This window comes from Spermophilus citellus (assembly GCF_964194105.1).
Source record: "Spermophilus citellus genome assembly, chromosome: 10".
Taxonomy (NCBI): domain Eukaryota; kingdom Metazoa; phylum Chordata; class Mammalia; order Rodentia; family Sciuridae; genus Spermophilus; species Spermophilus citellus.
The window spans coordinates 105,923,338-105,936,230 of record NC_138197.1 but is presented as its reverse complement, the minus strand read 5'-3'; the positions used below and the strand labels follow the sequence as shown (position 1 = coordinate 105,936,230).

At 38.0% G+C, this 12,893-nt stretch overlaps 1 pseudogene across 1 annotated transcript; it reads right to left on the bottom strand.

Annotated features, from left to right (window-relative positions):
- Positions 1–343: 343 nt before the first annotated feature.
- On the bottom strand, positions 344–12,411 carry LOC308658968 (holocytochrome c-type synthase-like; annotated as a pseudogene). Its single transcript, XR_014024308.1, has 2 exons — positions 12,275–12,411; positions 344–1,316 (listed from the first exon to the last, which is right to left on the bottom strand). The product of XR_014024308.1 is annotated as a holocytochrome c-type synthase-like (transcript).
- Between the last annotated feature and the right edge of the window lie 482 nt (positions 12,412–12,893).

The following is a 12,893-nucleotide window of genomic DNA, read 5'->3' as shown; positions in this document are numbered from 1 at the left end:
ATATTGCTTATTTATAATAAATGATTTTAGTTAAAATATTTGACCAGGTAAAAAAGCTCATGAGCAGTACACTGGCTTTCAGGTTTTACCTCTCAAATATTCCTGAGAAAACGATAAGAAAAAGCAGCTTTCCTTACTTTCTAAAAACTCTTTTTCAGAGGTTTTTCAACTTTTCTAGATGAAATACATAGGCAATATTGCAGCTAACGGACAAACTGAGGGACTGCTTCCCACTTAAACCAAACGGGAAGAAAACTTGAAACTATTTGCTATAAACCGCAAGGCAAAATGCAGCTCAAAACTGAATGGAGCAGGGGCCCTTTGCTAAGTGGAGGATGAAGTGTATGACCCACTTGAAGTTCCCGTTACATCATGAGTGCAGTTCAGTTTGGGGAAAATAGTTTAATGTATCTCTCAGAAAAAAAAATAATTTATATTTTGCATCACAAACAAAACAGTGGTTATGATGTCCAGCGCCACCAAGCAACTTTCATTCTGTCCCATACTGTTGAAAGCGAATCCAAGGCAGGGTGGATGGGATGGTGAACTGGTAGTCCTTGTTGACTTCGCCGCCATCCTAATAATCTATCACATATCCAAATTCCGTGCCACAACGGTGATGATTCAATTGTGCCTATTGATTGGCAGCTCATACCCCATCCAGGAACGAATTCTTGCTCTTGGTGAATATTGTTTTGCTTTCCCTCCAAATCAGATCAAGATGGACCACAAGGGCACTCCGCAGCATGAAGAGCTTCCCACTTCAAAATCTCCTTCCAGGCCTGTTCATTGTTCTGCTTGTGAATTTTAATGATATTATACATATCTTTCTGACTAATATCCCCATCCTTCCACTTTCACCCTTTCCTTAACATTGCATTCCAGAACATCTGTTCGGAAGGATAAACCCACTTTTTCTCTGAATCTGCTTGTGGAATGGATGACTCCCCTCTGACGGTAGACAATGCAACGAGCTGATCTGGAGCTGGTGTTTGATTAGGTGGTGGCATCAGATTTGAAGGATCCAGGTTCTCCTTATTCTTAGCAGCCGCGCCTGTAACAGGACACTCCACATACTCATATCCGCGATCTTGGTGGGCAGGTACAGAGTATGTTTTGCTCTCACAGGTTGGACCAGAGGGTTCTGCATTCATTGAACAGTCTTTAATTTACCCTTCATGCATTGGGCATCCTGAAGGCGGTGATGCTGTCTGGTGATCTGAAGCACTTGAGGTCTGAACTGGAACAGCAGGAGTATAGGTTGACAAACCCATGATTGGAATCAGTGTTGACTCTAAACAATTTTAAATTTCCAGCTGTCAAAGCAAAGACACAGATCAATGCTGATGCCTAGAATGCAGCTATTTCCTCCTACCTCTTAACCTGGTCAATCCTTTTTGTCCCATCATGGGAACATACTAGACTTTAATATATTGCCGCCTTTGAGAAACAGTAAGAAACCTGCCCTCCGGGGGCATGTTTCTAAGGGATTGCGGATTAGGCAACTGAGGACACAGGACTATTTTCTGAATGAGGATTCCAGACAAATTGCACTGCCTCAGGCCAAGTAAATCTTGTACAACTATGAATTGATTTAAAATCCAATGGATCAAAGAAAGGCTTGATAAAATCACTCTCTCAAATACATGGAATTGACTGCTGTTCGCTTAACATTTTTCCACTTTGAGTATATGTGTCATCCAGAGTAAGCAGGCTTATATGTTCCATAGTTCTTTACCCCAATTCATAATTTATAGAAGCAGTGAATTGCTAACAAAAATAGATGATTCATGTCTAAAGCACATGTACAACTTCCTCCAATTGAGAGAAGGAAATTCATTGAAAGGCTCATAAGATCAAAACTGATTACAATGACAAATGACACCACCTATCTTTATTAAACATGTAAATGAGGTCCATACATAGGGATTACCAAAAAATGCTTAAACTAATTTTTCTTTATTATAATAAACTTATAAGTTAAAAAAACACAGTGTTGGCAGGCAGTAAGAATTGGAGGTTGGCTCTCATTCAGGAAACGAGGCCTCAAGGATGTGTCTTAAAGCAAAATTTGATGTTAATAAAAGTAACTGCTGAAGTATAATTCTATATATTGGGCATAGCTCTCCTATTGGACTTATACTGTAAAATTGGAGATTAATCTTTCTGGTTAAGAGGGATCTGTCTGAATTATGCTCTTAAAATAGACAGCTAGAGCTAGAGAAAGAAATTACTGACCCTAATGACATCACTGAAAGTGTGATATATAAGCTAAAATAAAATGAATACAATAAAATTAGTCACTATCAGGTAAGATGGAGGTAGCTGAGCCACATAGAATATTTTGATAGTAACAAATTGAGTTCTTTTTTACTCTGTCAAAATTTCAAATCTCCTTTTCCTTTTTCTTCAAATATCCTGCAGGGTTAACATCTTACTCAGTTTTCTTTCCTCCATTTTCAGCAATTTGAGATGATCTCCTTTAACATGTCAAAACTCAACTTGCTGTCTCATGTTCTGTTTCCTCAAGTCTTATAGAAGATCAATTATATTATCTGATACATAATTTTGAGTCCCAGTGTCAGTGGTTGCTTAGAGTTTTATGTGATTCTATGTTTTACATCATTATGTGGCACATTCGTGATTTTAATTTTTTTCTAGTTTTCTAAAGCCTTCTTTGAAGAGTGTGACTGAATAACAAAAATTTCAGTCATTCAGCATGCAAGTTGGAAAAGAAGATGTTTTGGGGAAATGGTCCTTTGGGTAGGACACAGAACAATTTTTTTTGTTGTTTTTTTGGTAGAGTACCAAATCTATTTGTTAGGCCTGGGTTAACACAGGGTGGTATAGGGGTAGAGAGTGCAGACTCTGGAGTTGGAAAACAGAAGATCCAGTCCTTGCTCTGGTACTAACCTGTTGTGTGACAACAGAGGTCACATCTTTCCTTGTCTATGTTAGGATAATACATTGCCTACCCTTGTGAATACATGAGTGGCCCACGGGGTGCCCTGCATATCCTGAGGTCAAACTTGGAACAGAGACTACTCCACAGGTCTAGTGAGCGCATAGAAACTATTGAGTACCTCCTTTACGTTTATGTTTGCACACACGGTTCTGTCCCCTGGTTAAGGATATTTAATGAGAAGCCAGATCAGTTTACAATTATTTGACTATTATATTCCTTTATTTATTCATTCAAAAAATTTACAGAACACTCAGCAGATGCAGAGTACTATGCTAGTCCCTGCACAGATAAGGGTATTTCATATCAATAAGAAGAAAGGAGGTAAGGAGAAAAGGATGTCAGAGAATAACAAAATAAAAATTAATAATAATAATAGAAAGGTACTAAGGCAATAGAGGATATGCAAAAACATCTCTGAACGAAGCTTCCCAGATGACGAAGAAGGATTTGAAAGCTCAAACACTCAATAGATTCTTGTTACATTAAAAAATATAGATGAGGGCTGGGGGTGTAGCTCAGTGGTAGATCATTTGCCTGGCATGTGTGAGGGTCTGGGTTCAATCCTCAGCACCACATAAAAACAAATAAATAAAATAAAGGTATTAAAAATAATAGATGATAGAAAAATAGGAAAGACCTAGGTACACTTATAAGCAGGAGGGAAGTAACTGGTTGAGAGAGAATAAATGCTCCAAGAAGAGACTACTGAAAAAAGCATTTGCTTCAGAAGGTCACATCAGGAAGAGTCAATTTTTTTTTCTTTAAATTTCTGGACAGCAATGCAAAAGTTGGAGCTAACTCAAAATAATCTCATCTGAATGCTGAGTAAGTTGATTCAAATTCAAGTAGAGGAAAGAAATCTAAAATGACTTTTGGGGGAAGAATAATTTAGAAAAAAGAGTGATATATGGAAAGTGGGGGTGCCCTAGGGGTGCCTCTCAATTTCTCATTGCTGCTAAGGCTTATTTTCCTCAAATGTAAAACCCAGGTGTTAAACTTTGAATGCTAAATCTCCTGAACAACTGCAGGATTCTAAAACAACGGATGATTACAAGAGTGGCATGAAAGAGCAACATGTTAGTTGATCAGTATGAATTTGCAAGAAATAAATGAGGACCAAAAATAAATGTACTTATCAGCTGTTTGCAAGTTCCTGTACGGCATGCTTATGGTCTTCAGTGAGTTCACAAAATTCATTCCTCCAGCTGTTTCTGAGAGAAGCCAGCCATACTTCATAAACTCCATCTACTCTGACAACATGCTGACCAGTGTGTTGGCCTGAGAGTTGGTGAGCTGGCAAAGTGGTTCAGAAGATGCAGAGTATCATTTTATAAGACTGGTTGATGTGCACAGGCATCATATCCCACTCCAAGAAGACATGTAATCTACAAAACTTGCATTAATTCACCTACATTGGAGACATGGTACCCACTATCACCTCTTTCCAAGTGGAGAAAATGCCCTGAATTATGGATTATGTTGCTTCCAGTTGATACAATAGTGACAGAGTCTTGGCTTCTAAATAATTGCAAGCATCATACTGCTTTGTATATGTGAGATAGTAGAGAATAAAGATCTGAAAAATAGTGATTTACAGGTTTACTTATCTTTTATATAAAATAAATCCAGAGGTAAGCTTCCCAGGGCAGTACAGAAGTTCTTAGTGGTCCAAGATCCTTTCATCATCTTGCTCTAATGACTGTGGCTTATGTCTTAAAACTTACATCATAGATAAAAGGGTTGCTGAAGATCCAGACATTATATTTAATTCCCAGGAATCTTGAAAGGGGGGGAAAAAGGTGAGTACACCCTTGTCTTTTAGGGATGCTCATTAGCAATAAGATAAATTCCCACCTGTATTTCACAGTAAATTATAATAATCCCTATATGCTTACATTCAATGTAGACTAAAGAATTTATTCTTTATCTGTATAGTAATGTGGCCGACTAAAAATTGGTGTTTCTAAACCTAAAGAATAAATATGGAATGAATGCTGGAAGATAACTAGCATCGTGCTAGGCTTCGCTCTTGCTAGATCCATGTGAATCAACTGTGGATTCTGTTCCATCCCATATTTACACAGGAATCCAGGTTAACAAAGCTTTTATTACCCAGACTGTAGATGTTTGCTAGAGCCAGGAAAGGGAGCATGCACGACTTCCATAAACTGTCGTCGGTGACATGGATTGGATATGAAACCTTATCCCCCAAAACTTCTGCATTAGTGAAGGAATATTCAGAAGTAAAATGATTGGATTGTGAGAGGTGTAACCTAATCAGTCCACCCTAGTTTGAATGGACTAACTGGATAGTAGTTAACTGGATAGTAGCTAACTGGATAGTAACTGGAGACAGGTGGGGCATGACTGGAGGAGGTGTTTCACTGGGGACATGCCCTAGACGTGTTCATCTACCCTGTTCCCCGCCCCCAGATTTCCCTGCCAGGAGCCGAGCAGCTGTCCACTACCAAGCCCTTCCACCATGATGTTCTGCATCACTCAGGCCCGGGCAAGGAAAACCAAGGACTAAACCTCTAAAAGTATGAGCCCAAATAAATTTTTCCTCCTCTAAGTCATTCTTGTTGGGATTCTGGTCACAGAGATGAAAAGCTGGCTAACAAACTTGACCAGTGGATACATAGAATTCCAAGGAGTCAGCAATGTGGTCTCATCATGTGCCTTGATGGAGAAGAACCAGATTTTATATGAACAGGTCTAGTGACTAGTGGAGAGACCCTTCTCAGAGAATCAGTTACACTAAGATTATGGATCAAGATCTTTAAGGAACAGATAGGAAATATCAACTATGACACAGACATGGCAAAACTATCCAAAAGGAGAATTTTGGTGCTTTTAAAAATCATAATTTCATTTTTAGTTTTAAGTGCAGATTTCTTTACACTAGCTCAGGTGAGTCTTAACATTTCAGAATATCCTCAGACAAAGAACCTCACTTTAAGCATAACTGCCTAATAGGTATGGGGATAGATGAAATAAAAATAAACTAACTAAAAATGCAAATAAAATCAAATGCAGGGTATTTTGAGTATGATAAAATGAATTTGTTTTCCAAATTAACCTTTTAATAATCCAAATGTACTATAAATTCAGACAGCAAAATAATTCTGGCTTGTTCTAGATTTGAGAGAATTGTTAAAATACTCACATTTTCATCCTGAACTAGTAATTCTGAAAGGTAGAACATGGTTATCAACACTAGCTTTGGTATCAGCAGGCCCATGTTTAAATCACAGATCTACCAGGTATTTCTTGTGAGAACTCTATCTATCCCTTGTCTGAGGCCCAATTCCTCAAAAGCAGGAATAATATTGCCTTTGTGATGGTTTTTTTTATGAGAATTAAATCAAGTAATGCCATGAAATATTTACTGCAAGTACTTATCAGTACAACTAAATAAGAGGAAGAATCAATTAGAAATTGAAAAGCTTTTTTAATGTTGATTGTCAACCTGTTGGATAATCTAAAGATTCTCTGAATACTAGTATAAAATAAATTCAGGTTATTTGACCATATATTAGCAATCTAAAAGAATGTCTGTGATTCATATAAAAGCTTTATATTTACTTAGAAATACTGCTTCATTAGGCTGAAAAGAAGGTATTCAGCACAGATTATCACTGGACTTCAAAACTTGGCCCATTAGATGAATATTTTCTTTATAGAATTATTTTTCCAAGGGCTTACAAAATCCATGATAAACATCAATGTATATGATATTGTTAAGCAAACATAAATTATGAGTGAAAGAGAATAACTCCTCTGACTATTTTTTCAAGGTGTAAAATAGAGTCAAGAGTCAGCACAAGTAAGTGAAGGCAGTTCCTGTCTGAGCAAGCGATGAATCGAATCAAGACCCGTGTAATCAGAGTGAAGACGAAAAAAAGTACTGCTGTGGCACATGTGTCCACAGGAGGATCCACCCTATTCACTAGTATCAAAACTACAGCAAATGGCAAGAGAAAGCCATCAAGTCCTTGAAGCACAGCCAGTTCTGCTGCATCAAAGCTTCATGGCCGCCTCCCAACTGTGCTCAGCTGGTCGTCCCCTAACAATGGTTGATAACAAACCCCAGATACCTCACCAGCTGCTCCTGGCAAAGCTGAAATGGGCTGCCTGTGAGGCGGGCAGATGAAACCCTATGAAAAGGCACTGGAGGAGAAACTTCAATAGTACCACACAGATAGTTGTTGACCACGGGGAAACAACGCCAGTCGACCAAGGAGCCCACCTTAGGTGTGCACAGTGTTTTGACAATAATTAGAGATGAAGAGTTCGCTTCCAGAAGAAGCCACAGGCAACCAGGGAGGCAAAGCAAAATGCAGAGGTGGGTTTACAGAGGAGCAAATGGAGGGGGTGTTGGCATCTGTGGAGACAACAGCAAGAGCTAGCAGCTATTATGTGGTCATTAGTTTCTGGAAAATTTTTCAAGAGTAGCACTTCAACAGCACATTGTTTAGGTCACAATATTTGCACTGCACCTTGGCCTTCCTCACACCTGAAGGGCGTTTGAATGGTCATGGGCATTTCTGAGATCAGGGGAAGGTTGAGTCGTAGTTTGCTTATTCTCTTGGCTGTAACAACAGTCCCTTGTGCCATGTCCCAAAATTTATTTACAAGTTCTATGGTTGGATCATCTGAAGTTTGGGTCATGAACACTCTTGCACACATACACAGACACTTGGTCACATTTCAGTTGGGTTTATAGGCAGGATGAAACTATTGGCTTATAAATATCATTAAAAATTTAATACAAATTAACTTCCTTAAGTTACTTTTATTACCGTGACTTTAAATCTCAAACCAAATTAAAATTTCTATGAGTTGTTGAATATTATAATGGTACTATAACTTTAAATTTGGCTGTAAAATGATGCATTTTTAAAGCTCAAGGACAGAAATAACTGAGAGAAACAGGAGAGACCATAACAGCACACATAATTCTGAGTTTGGAATACTGAATCCTTTCCTACTAAGGTTCACAGAAGTGTAAGGATAACATGGGATGACCCCAAACTCCATCTACACCATGACCTTGAGATAATTATTAGTAACATTCCATTTTACTGTTAGGATGAGAAGAAACACTTGAATCTCTGAAATTACTCCTAAAATGCCAAGGTCAACAGATTAATCCTTGGCCCAAAGGGTCAGCAGAGGAACCTTTGGACTTTGGGGTTAAGGAATAACAAGGGATTGGTAATTGTGTGGACTGTGAAATCTGCCTAGTGTGTGCAGCTTCTGGGGAATGGTATGCACACTCTGGGTTGGAGCCGCAGCTAAACAGGAAGTGAGCAAGGACACCAGACAGCATCAGATGCAAGATGAACCCATGTCAGTCCATCACAGGCATGTGGGTGCTTGGGGGAGAATAAAAGCAAGAGGGAGGACATAGCTATTAATTGACAATGGAAAAGATGAGTCATGAGGACAAGAAAACATATGAAAGCTAACACACAAAAAGCACAGAATTGACTGTTGCTTTGATTCGGAATTTTGATTCTGTGGTAAATGTGGAGAAAATAATTCAGGATTGTTTCTCTTATCAGAAAGTTAAATGCCACAGAAGAGTATGGTTTACAAAATAAAAATAGCTTTTGTGACTCCAGTGCTTAAAACATCAGAAGTGCTCAGTGTCTTAACCTCACACATCTATGGTTTATAGCTCCACAATATTATACTTAGGGCCAATGAATGCTACAATTCTTTTTAAAAATATTTAGAGTTTCTCACATAATGGGCTCCAGCTTCTGCTTTATATGGAGAAGTGTAGTGCTGCATACTGACAAAGTATTTGAAAAATTAAATGTTGAACTTCAAAGCCTTACAACTAATTAAACAAAAATGAATTCTATGTCAACAGTAGGTAACATATATTGTGCATCTACTATACTCAGGGTTGTTCTATGTATTTTACACAAAATAACTCTATGTAGTAGGTATCACCATAACTCTTTTTTTCAGAAGAAGAGGAAGCTGAGAGAGGGAAGGTAAGGAAGAAAGAGAAGAAAGAAGGAAGGAGGATTTTAAATAAACTTTTCTACATTTACACAGTTTACAAGTAGAAGCAGCTACCATTCAAATTCAGGTTTCTGAGCCTCAGAGCCCAGAAGTTCAGCCACTGTGATGCTACACTGTGATGCTACACTGTTTTACCACACACACACACACACACACACACACACACACTTAGGACTGACTATGTGGACACAGGAAACAGTCATCCACAGCCCAGGAAAGGTGTCAGAAGTAACCAGACCTACCAATACAATGCCTTGATCTCAGATGTCTAGCCTCCAGAATGATGACAATATAAATTTCTGTGGTTTAAATCACTTGGTGTGTGGTAATCTGAATGGCAACACTAGCAAAGTGATTCACTAAGGAAGAAGGACAAAATATTTTTTTGGCAGGGGACAACTATCAGTGTATGTACCATTACATGAAGCACACATCAATTAAGATACCACCCATGGGCTAGAGTTGTGGCTCAGTGGTAGAGCACTTGCCTAGCATGTGTGAGGAGGCACTGGGTTCAAATTTCAGCACCACGTATATATAAATGAACAACATAAAGGTCTATCAACATCTAAAACAATGTTAAATAAAAAAGATTCCAGGGCTGGGTATGTGGCTCAAGCAGTAGCGCGCTCGCCTGGCATGCGTGCGGCTCGGGTTCGATCCTCAGCACCACATACAAACAAAGATGTTGTGTCCACCGAAAACTAAAAAATAAATATTAAAAATTCTCTCTCTCTCTCTATTTAAAAATAAAAAAGATTCCACCCACAACTGAAGTTTGGAAAAATAAATAACTTGGTTAAAGTTCTTTAACAATAGAGACTTCCTGATGGATCCCAGGGCCCTTCAGTAGTCAGTAATCTTTTATGATCACAGATGAGATTCTTTCACCTTTCTGTGTGAAACTTTAGAATGACTTCCCATCTCATCCAGCTTGAAAGCAAGTGTCCTGCTGTGTCATAAGGAGCCAGCCTGATCTGTCCCCTGCTTCTGTGTCCTCTCCCACCTTCACTCTGCTCCATCCACTGGTCTCCCCAGCAAGCATGCACTCAGGCCCCTCCCCTTGCTTGTCCCCTTTAAGAATGTTCTTTCCCCCCAAAAGCAACAAAACTCACTTTTTAAACTTATTTTGGGTATCTGCTTAAAATCTCTTTTATATCAAAGGCCTTCGGTGTCTGTCCTATGTGAAATAGCACCCCTCCCCCAAGCCTTGCAATATTTTCTCACCTTTACGCTGATTTTTTTCTCTTCCCCACAGCACTTATTGTTACCAAACAGATTTCATCTGTTTTTACTTGGATATTGTTCTTCCTGCCTTCTAAAATCCATCCTAAATTCACAGAATTTGATTTGTCCCCTGCTGTATTCTCAGCATTGAGGAAAACTCAGATAAACCTCTATTGGTTGGCCAAATCAACCAGATATCTTCAGACATCCATTCAAGAATTTTTGGTTCTGGCCCAGAAAAGTCTTAATCTTGAGCCAAAAGATGAAAATTCTTCAGGCGATATGGAGAGAAGTAAAAGAATGTGGGGATTATTATAGGAAGAATTTACTCTTAGTACTTCCAAATCATTAACATATCATTTCGAGGCTTTTGTCTGGTCTATCAAATTAAAAGCATCAGAAGAGTGGGGATTATTTAATCTGCTTTATATATAGGTGTGCTTGGTGTATATTTATAGAGTAAATAAATAGTACTTTATTTTTTCCTCATGTCTCTATACTTTCAGGATTAAAACATTCTGTGGAACAGAGTCTCAAGACCTCTGCTTTCATATTTCTTGTCCCTTAGTCTACAAGAGTTGTGTGGGGGCGGGTACTGGGGATGGAACGGGGGCGGGGGGTGGTCTATCATTCAGCTATATCCCTAACCCTTTTTCTTTTTTTTTTTTTTTTTTTACTTTGAGATAGGGTCTAACTAAGTTGTTGAGGCTGCCCTCAAACATGCAATCCTCCTGCCTCAGCCTCCCAAATCTCTGGGATTACAGGTGTATGCCACTGCACCTGGCAGTCTGAAAGCATTTTTATATCACTTTTTTGTTTTTCCGGCTTCATTTTACTCCTACCACTATGAGGTTTTTCATTATTCTAAGTTTGTTTTTCATCTTTTGGCTCATCACTCCTGGTTATCTTTTCAGTATCCTAATCTATAAAAACGGCTTAATATCCCCGCTTTCCAAACACTCAGTTCCACATATTGAACTGTCTGCTGCATATTTATAGCAAAGTCCAATGGTCACTTCAACTGACCTTGTAATGTTTCCTCTTTATCTGTTGGCCTTCTATATTCCCTGTTGCAGTCTTGAGTACTCTCACCATCCTTAGTGCTCAAGGAGTTAGTTAGTCCTGTAAGATTAACAGGCTCTAAACCGAGGCGCCTCCTTGCTTTGGCCTCTGTTAGCATTTGGTTTAGAAATTATTTTGCATCCAGTTCTGTGTGTTCAGATTAGATATCTTCAACCTTTGTACACCTTTTATACATCTTAAAGTATAGAGTGAAAAAATACCCCTTCTCAAAATGTTTTCAAGAGGCTGAGAGCATATTTCAGCATACCTCCTGACAGCCGATTCTTCCAGTACCGAAGGCAAGGAAAAGAAAGTCCTGGGGACAATCTCATCTCAGTCAATGAAAACAGTATCTTTACACCCATGTTTTATTGGAACCCTAATATCTCTAATCCTACCTAGGAACTCAGCCAATGTCAGTATTGAAAACAACTTTATATTAGAGTTTTGTTAGGAATTCTGTAGCCAACTCATTAAACCACTCCCCAAATTCTTGGCCATGGCTACCAAAAGCAATTCCATCTTTTTTTCCTCTCTGCTATCCTTTTCCCACTGCATCTTCTAAAAGTCTCCATCCCATTCCTGAATGTATCATTCTTTTTAAATTTGTTATTTCAATTATATTTTTGCAACTACTAATGAGTCTGGGCTATCTTTTCTTTTCATACTCTCCTTCCTTAGCTTTGCTGGCATTATAAAAGAATTTTTGAGGATGTTTTCAGTTTTCTGATGTTAAGCATGAGAATGAACTGTATCTTGAAGACTTGGGTAAATCTGTTCATAAGATTATATAAGCATGCTGTCTTTGTATATATATTCAAGTGCTTTATTAATTCAGTTAATCAAATTTTTTAATTAATTGAGCATAATTCACTACCAGTCTTGCCTAGTAAAACTTTCAGTTTTTCTCTGATTGTCCATTTCAGACACATCATCTGTAGCCCCTTTGGTCCTTTTGCCCTCACCTGCCTGCCTCTGGACCTTGGCCCTTCAACAGTCCATCCTCAAATGTCCAATAAGAGAGAAGACAGTGAACGGGTATATTGTATATCTTGGAGATTTCACTCTTCTCATTTGAGAGTCATTTTTATTTGGAAATTTCATCCATTCATATCTACTTTCCTTCTCTGAAAAAGAAACAACAAGCATTAACATGCCTTTATTTCCTCTTTTCTTCCATCTTCCATGCATTTTTTTAAGCAATAGACATTTTTTTTAATCATTTTTCAGGTTTATAGAAAACTTAGCTCCCACATATGAGATCAATTACCTCCTAGGCTCCATATATTATCTTTAAATAATTTCTAGTTATGTTTAATCATTTGTTTTATGTAATGCCCTTAATTTTGAGAAATTATTTTTGTAATTAACTACACTGAGAATTTATGTTCAAATTTATCAATAATTACTCAAGCTTAACAACATAATTAATTTTATTCATATATTTTAACATACCTGCACCTTTCTTGGATTCATTTTGAAATTAATTTTGAATAATTTTTGCCTGAAAACACACATTAATAATCTATAGTTTTTCAAGTCCAACAAAACTCTTTCTGCTTCCCAAATATTTGCAGAGTAATTAGCTGAGAATAATGTC